Here is a 13,125-nt window from a genome sequence, read left to right as displayed (position 1 = left end):
AGGCTGGTTGAGGGAAATGGAAAATGAAAACAAATTTAAACGCTCCTGTGCAAGCTTTCTTCACACGAGCTAGAACTGACATGCGGGCAGAGGTGTGCGCTCCTCCACAGCAAGCACGGCACAGTCCGCTGTTACTGCAGTGCAACAGGCAAACCGGACTTCCTGCTTTATAACTGCCCGTAATTAAAGGGTTGTGTTTTAGCCCAGATGTGCAAGTGTGGCGCTTTCATTTCAGCTTAAGTCTTGTTTAACAGTCCCCAGCCCACTTCCCAAGGAGCTCCCTGAGGACCCTGACTGGCATTTCCGGGCCCCCAGGATCCAGCTCCTACTTCCTACTTCCCTGGCTAGGCAACGTTCACAGTGGGGTCATGCTGGCAGTCTCCTGGGCTGGTGGCCTGACTCAGCATGGGAGAATACTGCGTCGTCGTCGAAATTGCCCGGGATGACTGACCCGACCAGTCCCTCACTGACCTCAGTTAGTCCAGAGATTGGTCTGAGGTGGGCAGGGAAGCTACCCCACGCAGTTCTGTGAATTAAATCTAAAATATGTGTCAAGGAAAGAGGTGCAAGGGAGCCTGGGGCCCTTGAAAGGCCTGCTTGGGGAAGCACCGAGCAACCTAACTCGGAAGCTCACTAGCCATAATAGGGTCGAGCTACAATAGGGTCGAGCTTCGATCCACATAGAAACTGCACGCGCAGGCTACGGGGGATTGGTGTGTCCTCTTGTTATTGCCCCACTGAATGGGAGCTGTAGTGGTTGCTACGGCCCAACATCCTGACAGAGGATAGACTTCATATTGCTAGGCCAGGAAAAGACTTAGATTCAAATATCAAACTATGGTTCCTTTTGAACCCCACGTCACTTTCTCCCCAGTATATTGTTGAGAAATTGTAAGTCAGTCCACTGTTAAGTGTGTCCAGCAGCAAGAGCCTGTGAGGGACGCCTCTTTAGCCCCGAGCTTCCTTCTCTCTAACTCATTTTCTGTTCCCACAGATGTTGTACAGCCAGCATGGTGACCCGCAGGCCCTGAAGGTGCAGAGGCAGACACCAGCCTCCAGGCCTTAGCTCTGTTTGCACACTCAACAGCAATCCGACTGAGAGATGAGAAGTGACTCTAGGCCTTTTCTGCTTTTCTGTCTTCACTCTGACAAATACCCATCTTGACTCTTGTGCCTTTAAAACAGCCTTTACTGTGTGAACTGTGCAAAGATGTGCAAAGAAAATATGTTCAAGTTTTTTTTTTTTTTGGTAACCGATTTCATATTTTTCCTGAATCTTTGAAGTGGCAAGTGGTGGTAAAGGTTATAGTTTCTGTGGATTAAACACATTAGTGATTAACTCTGGGTGACCAAGAATGCACAGGTGCTGCATTAAGGAAAGAAAGAAACGCACTCCCCCTTGGAGTCATTTTACCAAGAGCAAGTCCAGATCGGAACTCTCTAGTTCATGCTCTCTGTCTTCTGTCCTCTGTCTGTCTGTTGTATGAATTTGAAACTGTGCCTGCCTGAAGACTGACTTGTGAATCTGTTCCTGTGTCTGCATGTCTCTCTCTGTGTGTCTGTCCCTCACAAAGGGATTTGCTCTGTATTTGTTGAACTGTAGCTGGAGAGTTTCCCGCCAAGCCCCGGCAGGCCCGCAGCCCACTTAAAAAATAATCACTCAGAAGCTTATATTACTTATAAACTGTATGGCCGTGGCAGGCTTTTTGCCATCTAGTTCTTATATCGTAAATTAACCCATTTCTATTAATCTATAAGTTGCCACGTGGTTCATGGCTAACATCTGCTTCTCATGGTGGGCAGCTGGCAGTATCTCCTCACTCAGACTTCCTCCTCCCAGAATTCTCCTCTCTCTTTTTGTCCCACCTATACTTCCTGCCTGGCTACTGGCCAATCAGCACTTTATTTATTAACCAATCAGAGCAACACATTCACAGCATAGAGAACATCCCACTGCATTGAACAACATAGAAATCATCACGTGTGGGAAGGGATGAGGGATGCTTTACAGAAATCTTTAACAGTTTTACAAAGGATTGAGTCAGTGGCTCCAACTGACCCCAACTTACCAAGATAATAAACAGTATTACAAACATCACTGTTTGTCAACAAATATAAATAAATGTAAATGTTATGTTCAACATGTATGGTGAATCTTCATCTTAGAAGATTCCTTTCAACATCTGTATTTGCTGCTTTCAGCAAATGATTCAGCATTTTTCTGGGTCAGGGGCATGGAAGAGAAGATAATTTAAGATTACAGCTATGCATTAGGTTAGGTTGTAAAAGTTGATTGCATGGGAAACCCAAGGCAGGTGAGTTTGATTGTTATATAGTTCTCTTAAAGGCAAGTTAGACAAACAGGCTGAGTCTTCAGTAGGATATCAATCTTAAGTCTTAAGTGGCTTAAGTCTCAAGGTGTATCATTAACTTTGGCTGTGAGGTCTAGTAAAAGTTCTAGTCTCAGCCGGGCAGTAGTGGCACACACATTTAATCCCAGCACTCGGAAACAGAGGCAAGTGGATCTCTGTGAGTTCAATGCCAGCAGGTCTACAGAGTGAATTCCAGGACAGCCAGGGCTATACAGAAACCCTGTCTCTAAAAACAAACAAACAACAACAAAAAGTTCTAGTCTCTTACAAAGTAAGAGAGATTTTCAGAATATTGCACAGCCACAGTAGTTGATATCTATATCTATCAGCTAATGATCATTGAGCTTATTTTGATTACAAGGCTAAGATGATGATTTGGATGAATGAATGGGTTCATAAGCAGTGGCACCATCTAAACGGCTCTTATGGCTTGCCAGAGCTCATTGTTGATTGGGGAATTTTGTAGGTCTAAACTCCACTCAACACTTCATCATTGCAAATGTGGTTGCAGAAACCTACAACATGCAGCATTCACTGATTCCTACCTGTTTGCCTGCGCTTCACTGTCATCATGCAATTGACATTCTCTGTCTCCATTATACCCTAAAGTGGGAAGACTGTAAGTGCTGTGGACACTGTGAGGGTGAACTGGAAAAGCACCCCCACTTTGTATTAGGTTCTCCTCTCTTCACACATCGGCACTCAGAGTGGGAAATTTGCAATAATTAAAAAAAAATCTTGAATTCTTTTAGGTTGTAGAAGTAAAAGGTTGGCAAAAAGAATGAAATGGACTTTTACTAGTTAAAGCCTATGACTGCCCACACACTCTGTAAACTAGTTTGTAGTGGTTTGAATGAGAATGTCTCCTGTAGACTCATAGATGTGCATGCTCAGTCCTCAATTATTGAACTGTTTGGAAGGATTAGGAGGTCTGACCTTGTTGGAGGAGGTATGTTGCTGGGGGTGGGCTTCGAGGTTTCAAAAGCCCATGTCAGGGTAGGCCAGACACAGACTGACTGACTCTCTCTCTCTGCCTGCTGCCTGCAGATCAGGATGTAAAGCTCCCAACTACTGCTCCAGCACCATGCCTATCGGCTTTCCATCAGGATGATCATGAACTAAGACCAGCAATAGCACAGCGATAGAACGGTCACTAAAGCACAGGTAAAGTGCACCACTGTGTTCGCACAGCGGTGAAGCAGGCAGAGAGTATCAATCACTTCCCTGCTGCACCCGCTGCTTTCTCAGGCCCCCGGCACTGCTGTCCGCTGTGTCTCCAGTCGTCTTCAGCTTGCCCTTGGCTGCTGTCACCAACCGGTGGCTTCCAAGGGGCAACTTCCTCAGGCACATGCAAGACTTTACATCTGCTTTTGTTCTTTCTTGTTACAAATAGCAATTCAGGGGCCAGATGTGGTGGCCCACTTCTGTAATTTCAGCACTTGGGGGGCTGAGGCAGAAGGATTGCAAGTTTGAGGCCCGGACAGAGTGAGACCATGTTTACAAAAAGAATCGTTATTATCAAAAACAACAACAAAAACACAAGCCATGTTATTTTTACTTGTTTTAAAATAACAACAACCTCTTTTTCTACTTCTTTTTCTTCTTCTTATTAGAAACAAGGTCTTACTATGTAGCTCTGGGTGGACTGGAACTCTGTATGGAGACCAGGCTGGCTTTAGACTCACAGGGATCCTCCTGCCTCTGAGTGCAGGGATATTTATTGCAAAACAACCAGAAAATGATGCCTATAATCTCAGCAGTTTAAGATAAGGAAGAGGGATGCCGGGAATATTGAATTTGAGTTTAGCCTCATATCATGAGATTCTGTCTTAAAATACCCCCCAAAAGTCAGAAAACACCTCATAGTTTTAATGTCATTAATAACCAAATCTCCTGAGCTAACCATAGTCAATATAAATTCTTTATTTTCCGTAAGTCCTCCTAGATGTTTTTCTAGTGCCTGAAAATATCCCTACCTTTAAAAATGTTATATTTATCACTGGGCATGGTGGCACATGTCTGTGATCTTGGCACTTAAGAGAAGGATGAAAGAGAATCATGAGTTCAAGGTCAATCTGAGCTACAGAGTAAGATTCTGTCTAAAAACAAAAGTGTTTTATTTGTATATGATTCTATTTCCTAACCTTAGAAACATTATACTATGTAATGTCAATATAGTCTATATCAGTGTATCAGTGTGTTAATAGTCTCAGAACAGGGGACAGACTGGGAGGTGCTGCTACAGAGAAACACAATTGGGTAGTGTTTAGGCAGAGCTGAGGTGATGGGTGTAAATTGATGAGTCAGATATATCAACAGGATTTTTCGACTTTTCCCCAATAGAGAAAGAACTTTCAGAATTGGGGGAACAAAGAACTACCATTACTGAGTTGGGAGGAATGGGCAGTGGATGAGTAAGAGGACCAGAGAGCAGGGGTGTGGATGAGAGTCTTGAGGGCCCAGCAGACTGGGCTTGGGATTGTTGCTGCCCAGTGGTATCTACAGATTAGCTCATGTTCTTCCGCACGTCTGTTATATCTAATGATAAAAATCATGCACCCACATGTGCTTTTATATTAAACCAGAGGATCCCTTTTATCTTACCTCCTAGCTCCCTCTGCAAGCTGCTCTAGGGAAGGAAGGGCCTTACTTAGAGGGGACATTTTGCCACCCCACTCATTCTTTGGTGATGTGTGTGTATAGGAATGGAAGCTGTATGAGTGGAAGGAATGAAGTTCTTTTCTTTTTCTCAGTCATTTGTGAAACCCAAGGGTGCTAGTCATGATCTTTAAGATGGAGGGAGATGACGTGTTTTTCAGTGACTGCCAGCAGTGGCATCATGACTAGATAGTATGATCCTGCTATACCAAATAATCTCATAGAGAAGCACAGGGTTTGGCTTGTGTGTGAGGCTAACTGGGAATTAACTGGTTCTTACCGGATGTCCCCTGCCCCCAGCTGTTTCTGCTCTCCCTGGTTCCAACCAATCGAACACCCCCATTTAAAGTTCAAGCCAGCACTTACATCAGCATTATGACATCACTTACAATTTTCCACCTAGAGGATTTTACTAATTTAAATCAGTAGTCTGGTGGTCAGAGGGAGAGAGTTCATTATGTGGGCACCCAGCCAAAGACACTCCTAAGGGATTGTCCTGGCATTTCCTCTGGCCACAGCTATGCAAGGAAGAAGCATCTGGAAGGATTGATAACCTGAGAGCAAAGGCAGCGGAGGGGGGGGGCATCTGATGAGGCTGAGAAGTGGTTTTGACCGAGTGTCTGACAGCCAGAGTTTGAGCCTATGTTTTGGGTGTATTCTGAGGCCTTGTTGAGAGGTGAGTAGAAACCTGGGAATATGACTAGGACAGTTAGAATTCCAGCCTCTGATGTCAAGTCATTATCTGCATGTGGATAATGCATATCTGCATGTAGATTCACCCTCACCTTGTCTGTGAAGGGGGCAGAGAGTGATGCAGCCCTTGGTGAGTGCAGATGTATGGTCCTGTGGATGTGTATGCAGAGTGTGGACTCAGGCAGAGGTCATTGCTAAAGATGACAGCTATCTGGAAGAGAAGAAAACAGGCCAGCTAAGTAGTCTCCATGGCCCCTGGGTCTGGGGTGGCCTTGCTGAGCTGTAGCGAGGCACACCACTTATACATTTGGGAAGGAGAGTAGACATTTTGGGGGGGGCATGTTTGAAATTCAGTTCCTTCAGAGATCACTTTGAAGGGTCACCCTATTGCTTCTGAGGCACTGAGGAGGAAGCCTCTGGCTTCCATGAATAAGGTGATGCTGTGCTGGTACCCCTGCCCACCCATCATCTAGCCAGGGCCCCTCTGCAGGTTCCACACTGACAGATTCAATCAGATACAAATAGAAGATATTTGGGGGGGAGGGAATTGCACCTGTGCTAAAAAATGTACTGACTTTTTCTTGTCATTAGTCCCAAACAATATAGTAACAGCTATCCAAATTCATGTGGGGATTTTAAATCATCTCCAGATGATTTGAAGTATGGAAGAGGGTGTCTGTGTAGGGTCTAACTAAATCATACTATATGGGAACTTCAGCATTTGTAGCTCTCTCTCTCTCTCTCTCTCTCTCTCTCTCTCTCTCTCTCTCTCTCTCTCTCTCCTCTGCCTGCTCTGCCTGTGTTGCACAGTAAAAAGGTCCAGTTGGAATCAGACTCACAAGGACTAGCCTGATGTTTTTCAGACCAAAGTGCTAATTTTGGGTTTTCTTAGTCATGCAAATCAGCTGTCATTCAAGTGGGGCACCGAGGCTCCCAAGGAGGGGCTGGCCAGTCAAAGCTGCTTTGGCATCTGGGTAGAGAGTTCTGTATCTCACACGGCCTGGAAGCTGCTTCTGTGTGCTACCGTCCATTTTTGCTGAGAGAATAATGTCCGTGTTCCCTATGAGGCTTCCCTCTATGGGTGTGGACAGTGGCTTCACCTCATCTGAGGCCAAGTCCACAGCTCTTTGTTGCCCCTGCGTCTCCATTTACAAAAGGAGGGTGACAGCACCAACCTTGGATTGTTGGAGACTTGAAATGAGGTCATACTTGGAAGTGCTGAGTCATTGAAAGTGCAGCTGGGACTACTGTGACAGTTGAGGGCACTCAGGAGATGACACGTCCGTAAAGTTCTCCAGTCTGTGCTAGGGGACACGCTGTGGCGCGCTAATACGACCTTGGATTCTTTGGTTGTTTTATTGAATTGTTTCTGTGGGGCTAGGATTCACAAGCCTTGGCCCTTGAACCCTTTTTACTGCGATGTCTCATCCCACTATTCCATGGCGTCTCTCCCAGTCAGGAAAGGCTAACTGCCCTGAACTGTGAGTTTCCCTGACCACCCAGCCTTCTGTTCTTTCGCTCTGTCTTAAAAAAAAAAAAAGAAAGAAAGAAAGAAAAAGGAAGAAAGAAAAGAAGAAACCAAACCAAACCAAATGATCAAGCAACAAAAATGCCCCACAAAAATGAAAATCAAAACAAAAGGCAAAAGAACAATAGGACCCCCCAAAAAATGCCAAAACAAAATGCAAGATGAAACAAAGAATCCACAGAAACACACTGAGTTGGTTCTCTGTTGGCCAGGGCGCCTGTGGAGGAGTTGTTAGTTACCAACACACATCTGCGGGTCTCCCAGGACTTCCCTTTACATTGCTTTAGCTACTTAGATTGCTTTCTTCTGCAAATTTAGCAGAGGCCCAGACTCGTGTTTGTGGAACAAACTAGTGGAACTGGGGGAGTTGGGAAGTCGTATTTTGGGCCTATGAGGCTTCCTGGGGACAAGATGCTTGCGTAGGATGCTAGAGTGGCCTTGCCCAAGGGCAGGCGAGACAGATGGGGTGGAAGGAGTGGAAGGCTTTGAAAAGAGCATAATGGAGTGGGTTTCTGAATGGGCTCTGCTCAGACTTCATAGCTCTGGTGAGCAACTCACTCTCTCCCCAGGGAGGGAATGGTCCTTATTTGGGGCCACAAACTCTGACTTGTTTTCTGTGGTTTACCATTTTACACTTCTGAAGAGACTGGGATTTTAGAAACTGAATCTGCCCCATGGGGGCTCCACGGCCACTAGTCTACAGTTCATGGGCTTTCACTAGTGTGGCCAGTCTTCTCTGCTTGTCTTCTCATCATGATCTCGACGTTCCCCACCTGCAGAATCCCTCCTCTCTCTCTTTGATTGGATTCCTGGAGCTCAGCCTGGCGCCTGGCTGTGGATCTCTGCATCTGCCTCCATCAGTCACTGGACAAAGGCTCTGTGATGACGGTTAGGGGATTCACTAGACTGGTCACCAGAGTAGACCAGTCCAGGCACCCTCTAGACCAGATTGTTTGACTTGAACTGTTTGGGGGACACCCAGGCAGGGGGATCGGGATCCGTCCCTGGTACGTGGCCGGGCTTTTGGGAGCCTGGTGACTGTGGTGTGACACCTTGCTTCAGTGGGGGAGGGGCCTAGGCTCAGTGTGCCGGGCTCTGCTGACTCCCCATGGGAGACCTTGAATTGGGGGATGTGGGGATGTGGGGTGGCTAGGGAGGGAGGGCTGAAGGGTGGGAGGAGGGAGGAGGGGGGATCTGTGGGTGGTATGGGGAGTGAGTAGAAAATTTCTTAATAAAGAAAAAAGAAACTGAATCTGTTTGTTTGCTCTTCGTGGCTCATGGTGTTTTGCTTCTGTAGTATTGAAGGGGCTACTGAGGCTTGTTAGTCAGCCAGGGCTGCCACCAGGTGCCAGCCTAGAGGCTGGGAGCAGCAGGGATTGACTGTCTCCCAGTTCTAGAGGCTTAAGTGTGAGGTGAGGGTGATGGTGGCCACAGTGTAGTCAGGTCCAGGCTCTTGCTTTGGCTGGTGATGGTGTCTTCTCTCCATCCCTCACTGTCTCCCTTCTGTCTTGCTTGTCTGTCTTTGTGTCCAAGAACTTCCTTTGTATGAGAGCATCCGCCCTGTCAGATTAGGGGCCTGCTCCATTCTAGTATGACATCATCCTTTACCTAAGAGCATCTGCAGTGACCCAGTTTCAGGGCACTTTGATGCTTTTTCCCGTCAGACATGGGAGAATCATCTCTGTATACACCTCCCACAGCACATCAAAAGCCAGTTTTCTCCAGACCCTGTTTCATCTTGAGTGGAAACATGTCTGACATCATCAGCTCTCCCTCCTCTCTGTGTGGGCCCGGCTTCCACTCTGCAATCTTTTCACCTTCACGTGTTTAGTTAAGAGTGTGCAATGGTCATGATGATTCATTAAATGCAAGGGTCTGGAGTGGGCAAGCATGGTCTTCTTGTGGGTCATTCTTGGGGTGATTCTACAATAATTTATCTACTTACTTTACAAATGCCTTTTAATGTCTCTGTAACTTTCAGACAGTAGGGTAAGTTCTGGAATTTCTTTCCAGGAATTGCCGTCATATGGCCGGTGTTGTAGACACTATTGAATAAGTCTGATGTCATTCAGTCCTAGTTTACTTTCTGTTGTGGTGGCAAAACACTCTGGCTAAAAGCCACTTGGGAAGGGTTTACTTGGCTGCATTTCCAGATCACAGTGAGGAAGGTCAGGGCAGGAACCTGAGGTAGGAACATGGAGGCAAGATCCATTGTGAGACTCTGTGCACTGGCTCGGTCTGGCTCACTTGCTCACAAGCTACTTTCTGTTGCTGGGATACATATATACACCATGACGAAAAGCAACCTGGGAGAGGGAAGGGTTATAGTTCATCGTTGAGGGAGGACCAAGGAGAAACTCAAGGTAGGAGTTTGAAGCACAGAGGAATGCTGATTCTTGGCTTTATTCCCCAGGCTTCCTCAGCTACCTTTCTTACATGCCTAGGTCCAGCTGCCCAGCAATGGTACCACCCACAGTGGTACATCAGTCTTCAATTAAGACATACCCACAGGCCAACCTGATGGAGGTAATTCTTCAGTTGAGGTTCCCTCTTTCCAGGAGAGTCTACTCCATGTCAAGTTGACAACAAAAACCAACCAGTATGGTCCTTTGGCTCCATGAATGTCTACTTCTTTCTTACTTACATTTTTTTTTAACCTGGTAGCTTCTTGTCTATTCACATGTTTGTCTGAGGGTCTCAACTGCTTTCAAGCAGACGGTATCTTACTTGGGAAAACGTGGGCCTGATAATCAAACACTTCATTTGAAATGGATGCATGGTGCCCCCAAGAACCTCTTGAAAAGACTGTTAAATTTAAGAGATACTGAAAGAACTATCGGAAAAATTTTCTACTTTAATCTGAATACAAATTTCTTTTTCTCTTCTGCTGTGGGATGGTCTGTATGTCAAATTGCTCTGATTGGTCAATAAATAAAACACTGATTGGCCAGTGGCCAGGCAGGAAGTAGGTGGGACAAGGAGAGAGGAGAATTCTGGGAAGCAGAAGGTTGAGGCAGAGAGACACTGCCAGCCGCTGCCATGACAAGCAGCATGTGAAGACTCCGGTAAGCCACAAGCCACGTGGCAAGGTATAGATATATAGAAATGGATTAATTTAAGATATAAGAACAGTTAGCAAGAAGCCTGCCATGGCCATACAGTTTGTAAGCAGTATAAGTCTCTGTGTTTACTTGGCTGTGGGACTGGCGGGTGACAAAGATTTGTCCTGACTGTGGGCAAAGCAGGAAAACTCTAGCTACACTCCTCTTCCTCCTCCTCCTCCTCTTCTTCTTTTGGTGTGGTCTTGCTGGGTAGTCCATATTGGCTTACTATATAGCCTAGACTGACCTTGAACTTGTGATATTCTTGGCTCTGATTCTGTCTTAGACAGGGTTTCTATTGCTGTGATGAAACATGGTCAAAAGCAATTTGAGGAGGAAAGGGTTTATTTCACTCATGCTTCCATATCACAGTCCACCATCAAAGGCAGTCAGGTCAAGAACTCAAACAGGACAGGAACCTGGAGGCAGGAGCTGACGCAGTAGCCATGGAGGGGTGCTGTTTACTGTTTTACTCCCCATGGCTTGCTCAACCTGCTTTCTTATAGAACCCAGGATCACCAATCCCGGGGTGGTACCCCCCCACACAATGGTGTGGGTCCTGTCATATCAATCACTAATTGAGAAAGATCCCTATAGACTTGCCTACAGCCTGATCTTATGGAGGCATCCTCTCAGTGGAGGATTCTTCCTTTCAGATGACTCTTGCTTGTGTCAAGTTATTATAAAAACTAGCCAGAACAGCTTCCCAAGAGCTGAGATCATACGTGTGCATTATCATGCCTGACTAGTGCATAGTGGTCTAACCTGGGACCTTGTATATGCTAGGCAAGTGTCCTACAACTGAACTACTACAACCTAAGCACAGAATACAACACAGTCTAAAAACCTCCTTTAAAAATTCCTTTGATTAAAAAGTTATACTGAGAATTTACCCACAGGAGATTATAAATATAATATAATAAATATAGTTTACATATAGAAATGCTTATTTCAGGGCCTCCAACCTCGGGGTTGAACCTAGGGCCTCATACATGTTAGGAAAGAACTTGGCTACTGAGCTCCATGCCCAGCTCTTGTGTTTCTCCATACTAGCCACATCTAGAAGTCATTTAACACCCAGGCACAAAGGATAAATTAAGTAGTTTATGTTGTTATGGCTATATGTTGGAATGCAGCTATTAACACACTGACACACCGATATAGAATATATTAACATTGATATAATACTTCTAGGGTTATGAAATAGTATCATATACAAATAAACCCCCCCTTTTTTTGAGACAGAATCTTGTTTTATGGCTTAGACTGATCTTGAACTCATGATTCTCTCCTGCCTCCTCCTGAGTGCCAGGATCACAGACATGTGTCACCATGCCCAGTGATAACTAAAACACTTTTAAAGGAAGGAATGTCTTCAGACACCTAGAAAAACATGTAGGAAGACTTACAGAAAAATACTGGCTATGATTAGTCTAGGAGATTTGGTTATTAATGACACATTAAAACTACTTTGCCCTGTTTTCTGACTTTTGGGGGATATTTTAAGACAGAATCTCATGATGTGAGGCCGACCTCAAATTCACATTCCCAGCATCCCTCCCTCTTCCTCATCTTAAACTTTTGGGATTATAGGCTTCATTTTCTCATTGTTTTTCAGTAAATATTTTTCTAATTAGAGTAATAGTGAGTCAATATGATTGCCTTTGGAGTTTCTGATGGCCACTGGTCCTGAGAAAGATTTTCTTTCCAGCTCTACAGGTCTTGAACAACTGACTCCATGATGAACCTTCATGGTTTGATCAAGATGCTCACAGTGGGTGAAGCCATGAGGGACCCTTCTGCTTCCCAAACACTCTTATACCCACTCTATCAGGTTGGCCGATCTCTGGTCTCTTGACCCTGATTGACACTTTGGGTCTGAGCCCATCTGGATGAGTCTAAAGCCATCTATCACCATTCCAAAAGACCAGCACCTTTGCCATCTGCTTGTGAGGGTTTGGAAGCATATGGTACAGTTCAGAGCACCCACATTCCAGGCTGCCTCAGAATTTCTGCACTTCATCACCTCCATCAAAGCCTGCCTGAAAAAAACAAAACAGTCTTGATGGGAGATAATTTAGAATTCATCTTCATCCCTCGATGCTATGATTGCCGTACTTGAATCAAGCCAAACCAATGAACATTTCCATTCTTAGAATGTATGTCAAGCTGCTCCTGAAATTATATTCATTGGCTTCATTTTATTATTATTCAAGAAAAACAAGAATTTATGGAAAGGTCACAATGATGTTGTCTTGCAGACACCCCAAGACTTGAGAGAGGACCATGTAGAAGCCTGAAATGTTAGAGTACTTATTTTCAAGTAATCTAATTTCTGATTCTCTATGCCTTTTAAAAAGTACCTGAGCTCTCAACAATTTTATTAACTCCATAAGTTTTCATGGTCTTAATAAGCTCTTTTAATGGAGGCAATGTCAGGAGTTCATTGCTCTTCCTTTGTCTTAAAGGTTTGACGGCTCCACTTTCCCTGTAAAATGGTGATGAGAACAGCACCTCTACTAATAACACACTCTAACACGTACACTGCTAGCAATTCTCCAAAACCTGTTCCTAAGAGTAGAAATCACTTCAGGTCATCTTCAAATGGATTTCCAAAATTACAAATAACCATAAAGAACTGGCCCCTTGTCATGAGCGGCACAGAGCTGAGTGTTCATGGCGAGATGCAGTCTTTCCAGCCAGGATCTTTTGACGGCGTCTGTACATGGTCTGGGGCAGAGGAGAGCTGCTGACACCTGGGGGCGGATGCTAG

General features: G+C 45.1%; 1 long non-coding RNA gene across 1 annotated transcript; it reads left to right on the top strand.

Moving 5' to 3' along the window:
* Positions 1-5,271: 5,271 nt before the first annotated feature.
* LOC119088578 lies at positions 5,272-12,597 on the top strand. The gene is made up of 2 exons (XR_005092249.1): positions 5,272-5,706; positions 12,064-12,597. It is a non-coding gene; the product is annotated as an uncharacterized LOC119088578 (long non-coding RNA).
* Positions 12,598-13,125: the final 528 nt, after the last annotated feature.

This window comes from Peromyscus leucopus, chromosome 9, assembly GCF_004664715.2.
Source record: "Peromyscus leucopus breed LL Stock chromosome 9, UCI_PerLeu_2.1, whole genome shotgun sequence".
In the NCBI taxonomy this organism is placed as follows: domain Eukaryota; kingdom Metazoa; phylum Chordata; class Mammalia; order Rodentia; family Cricetidae; genus Peromyscus; species Peromyscus leucopus.
Note: the sequence above shows the minus strand (reverse complement) of the source record. Positions and strands in the feature narration are given on the sequence as shown.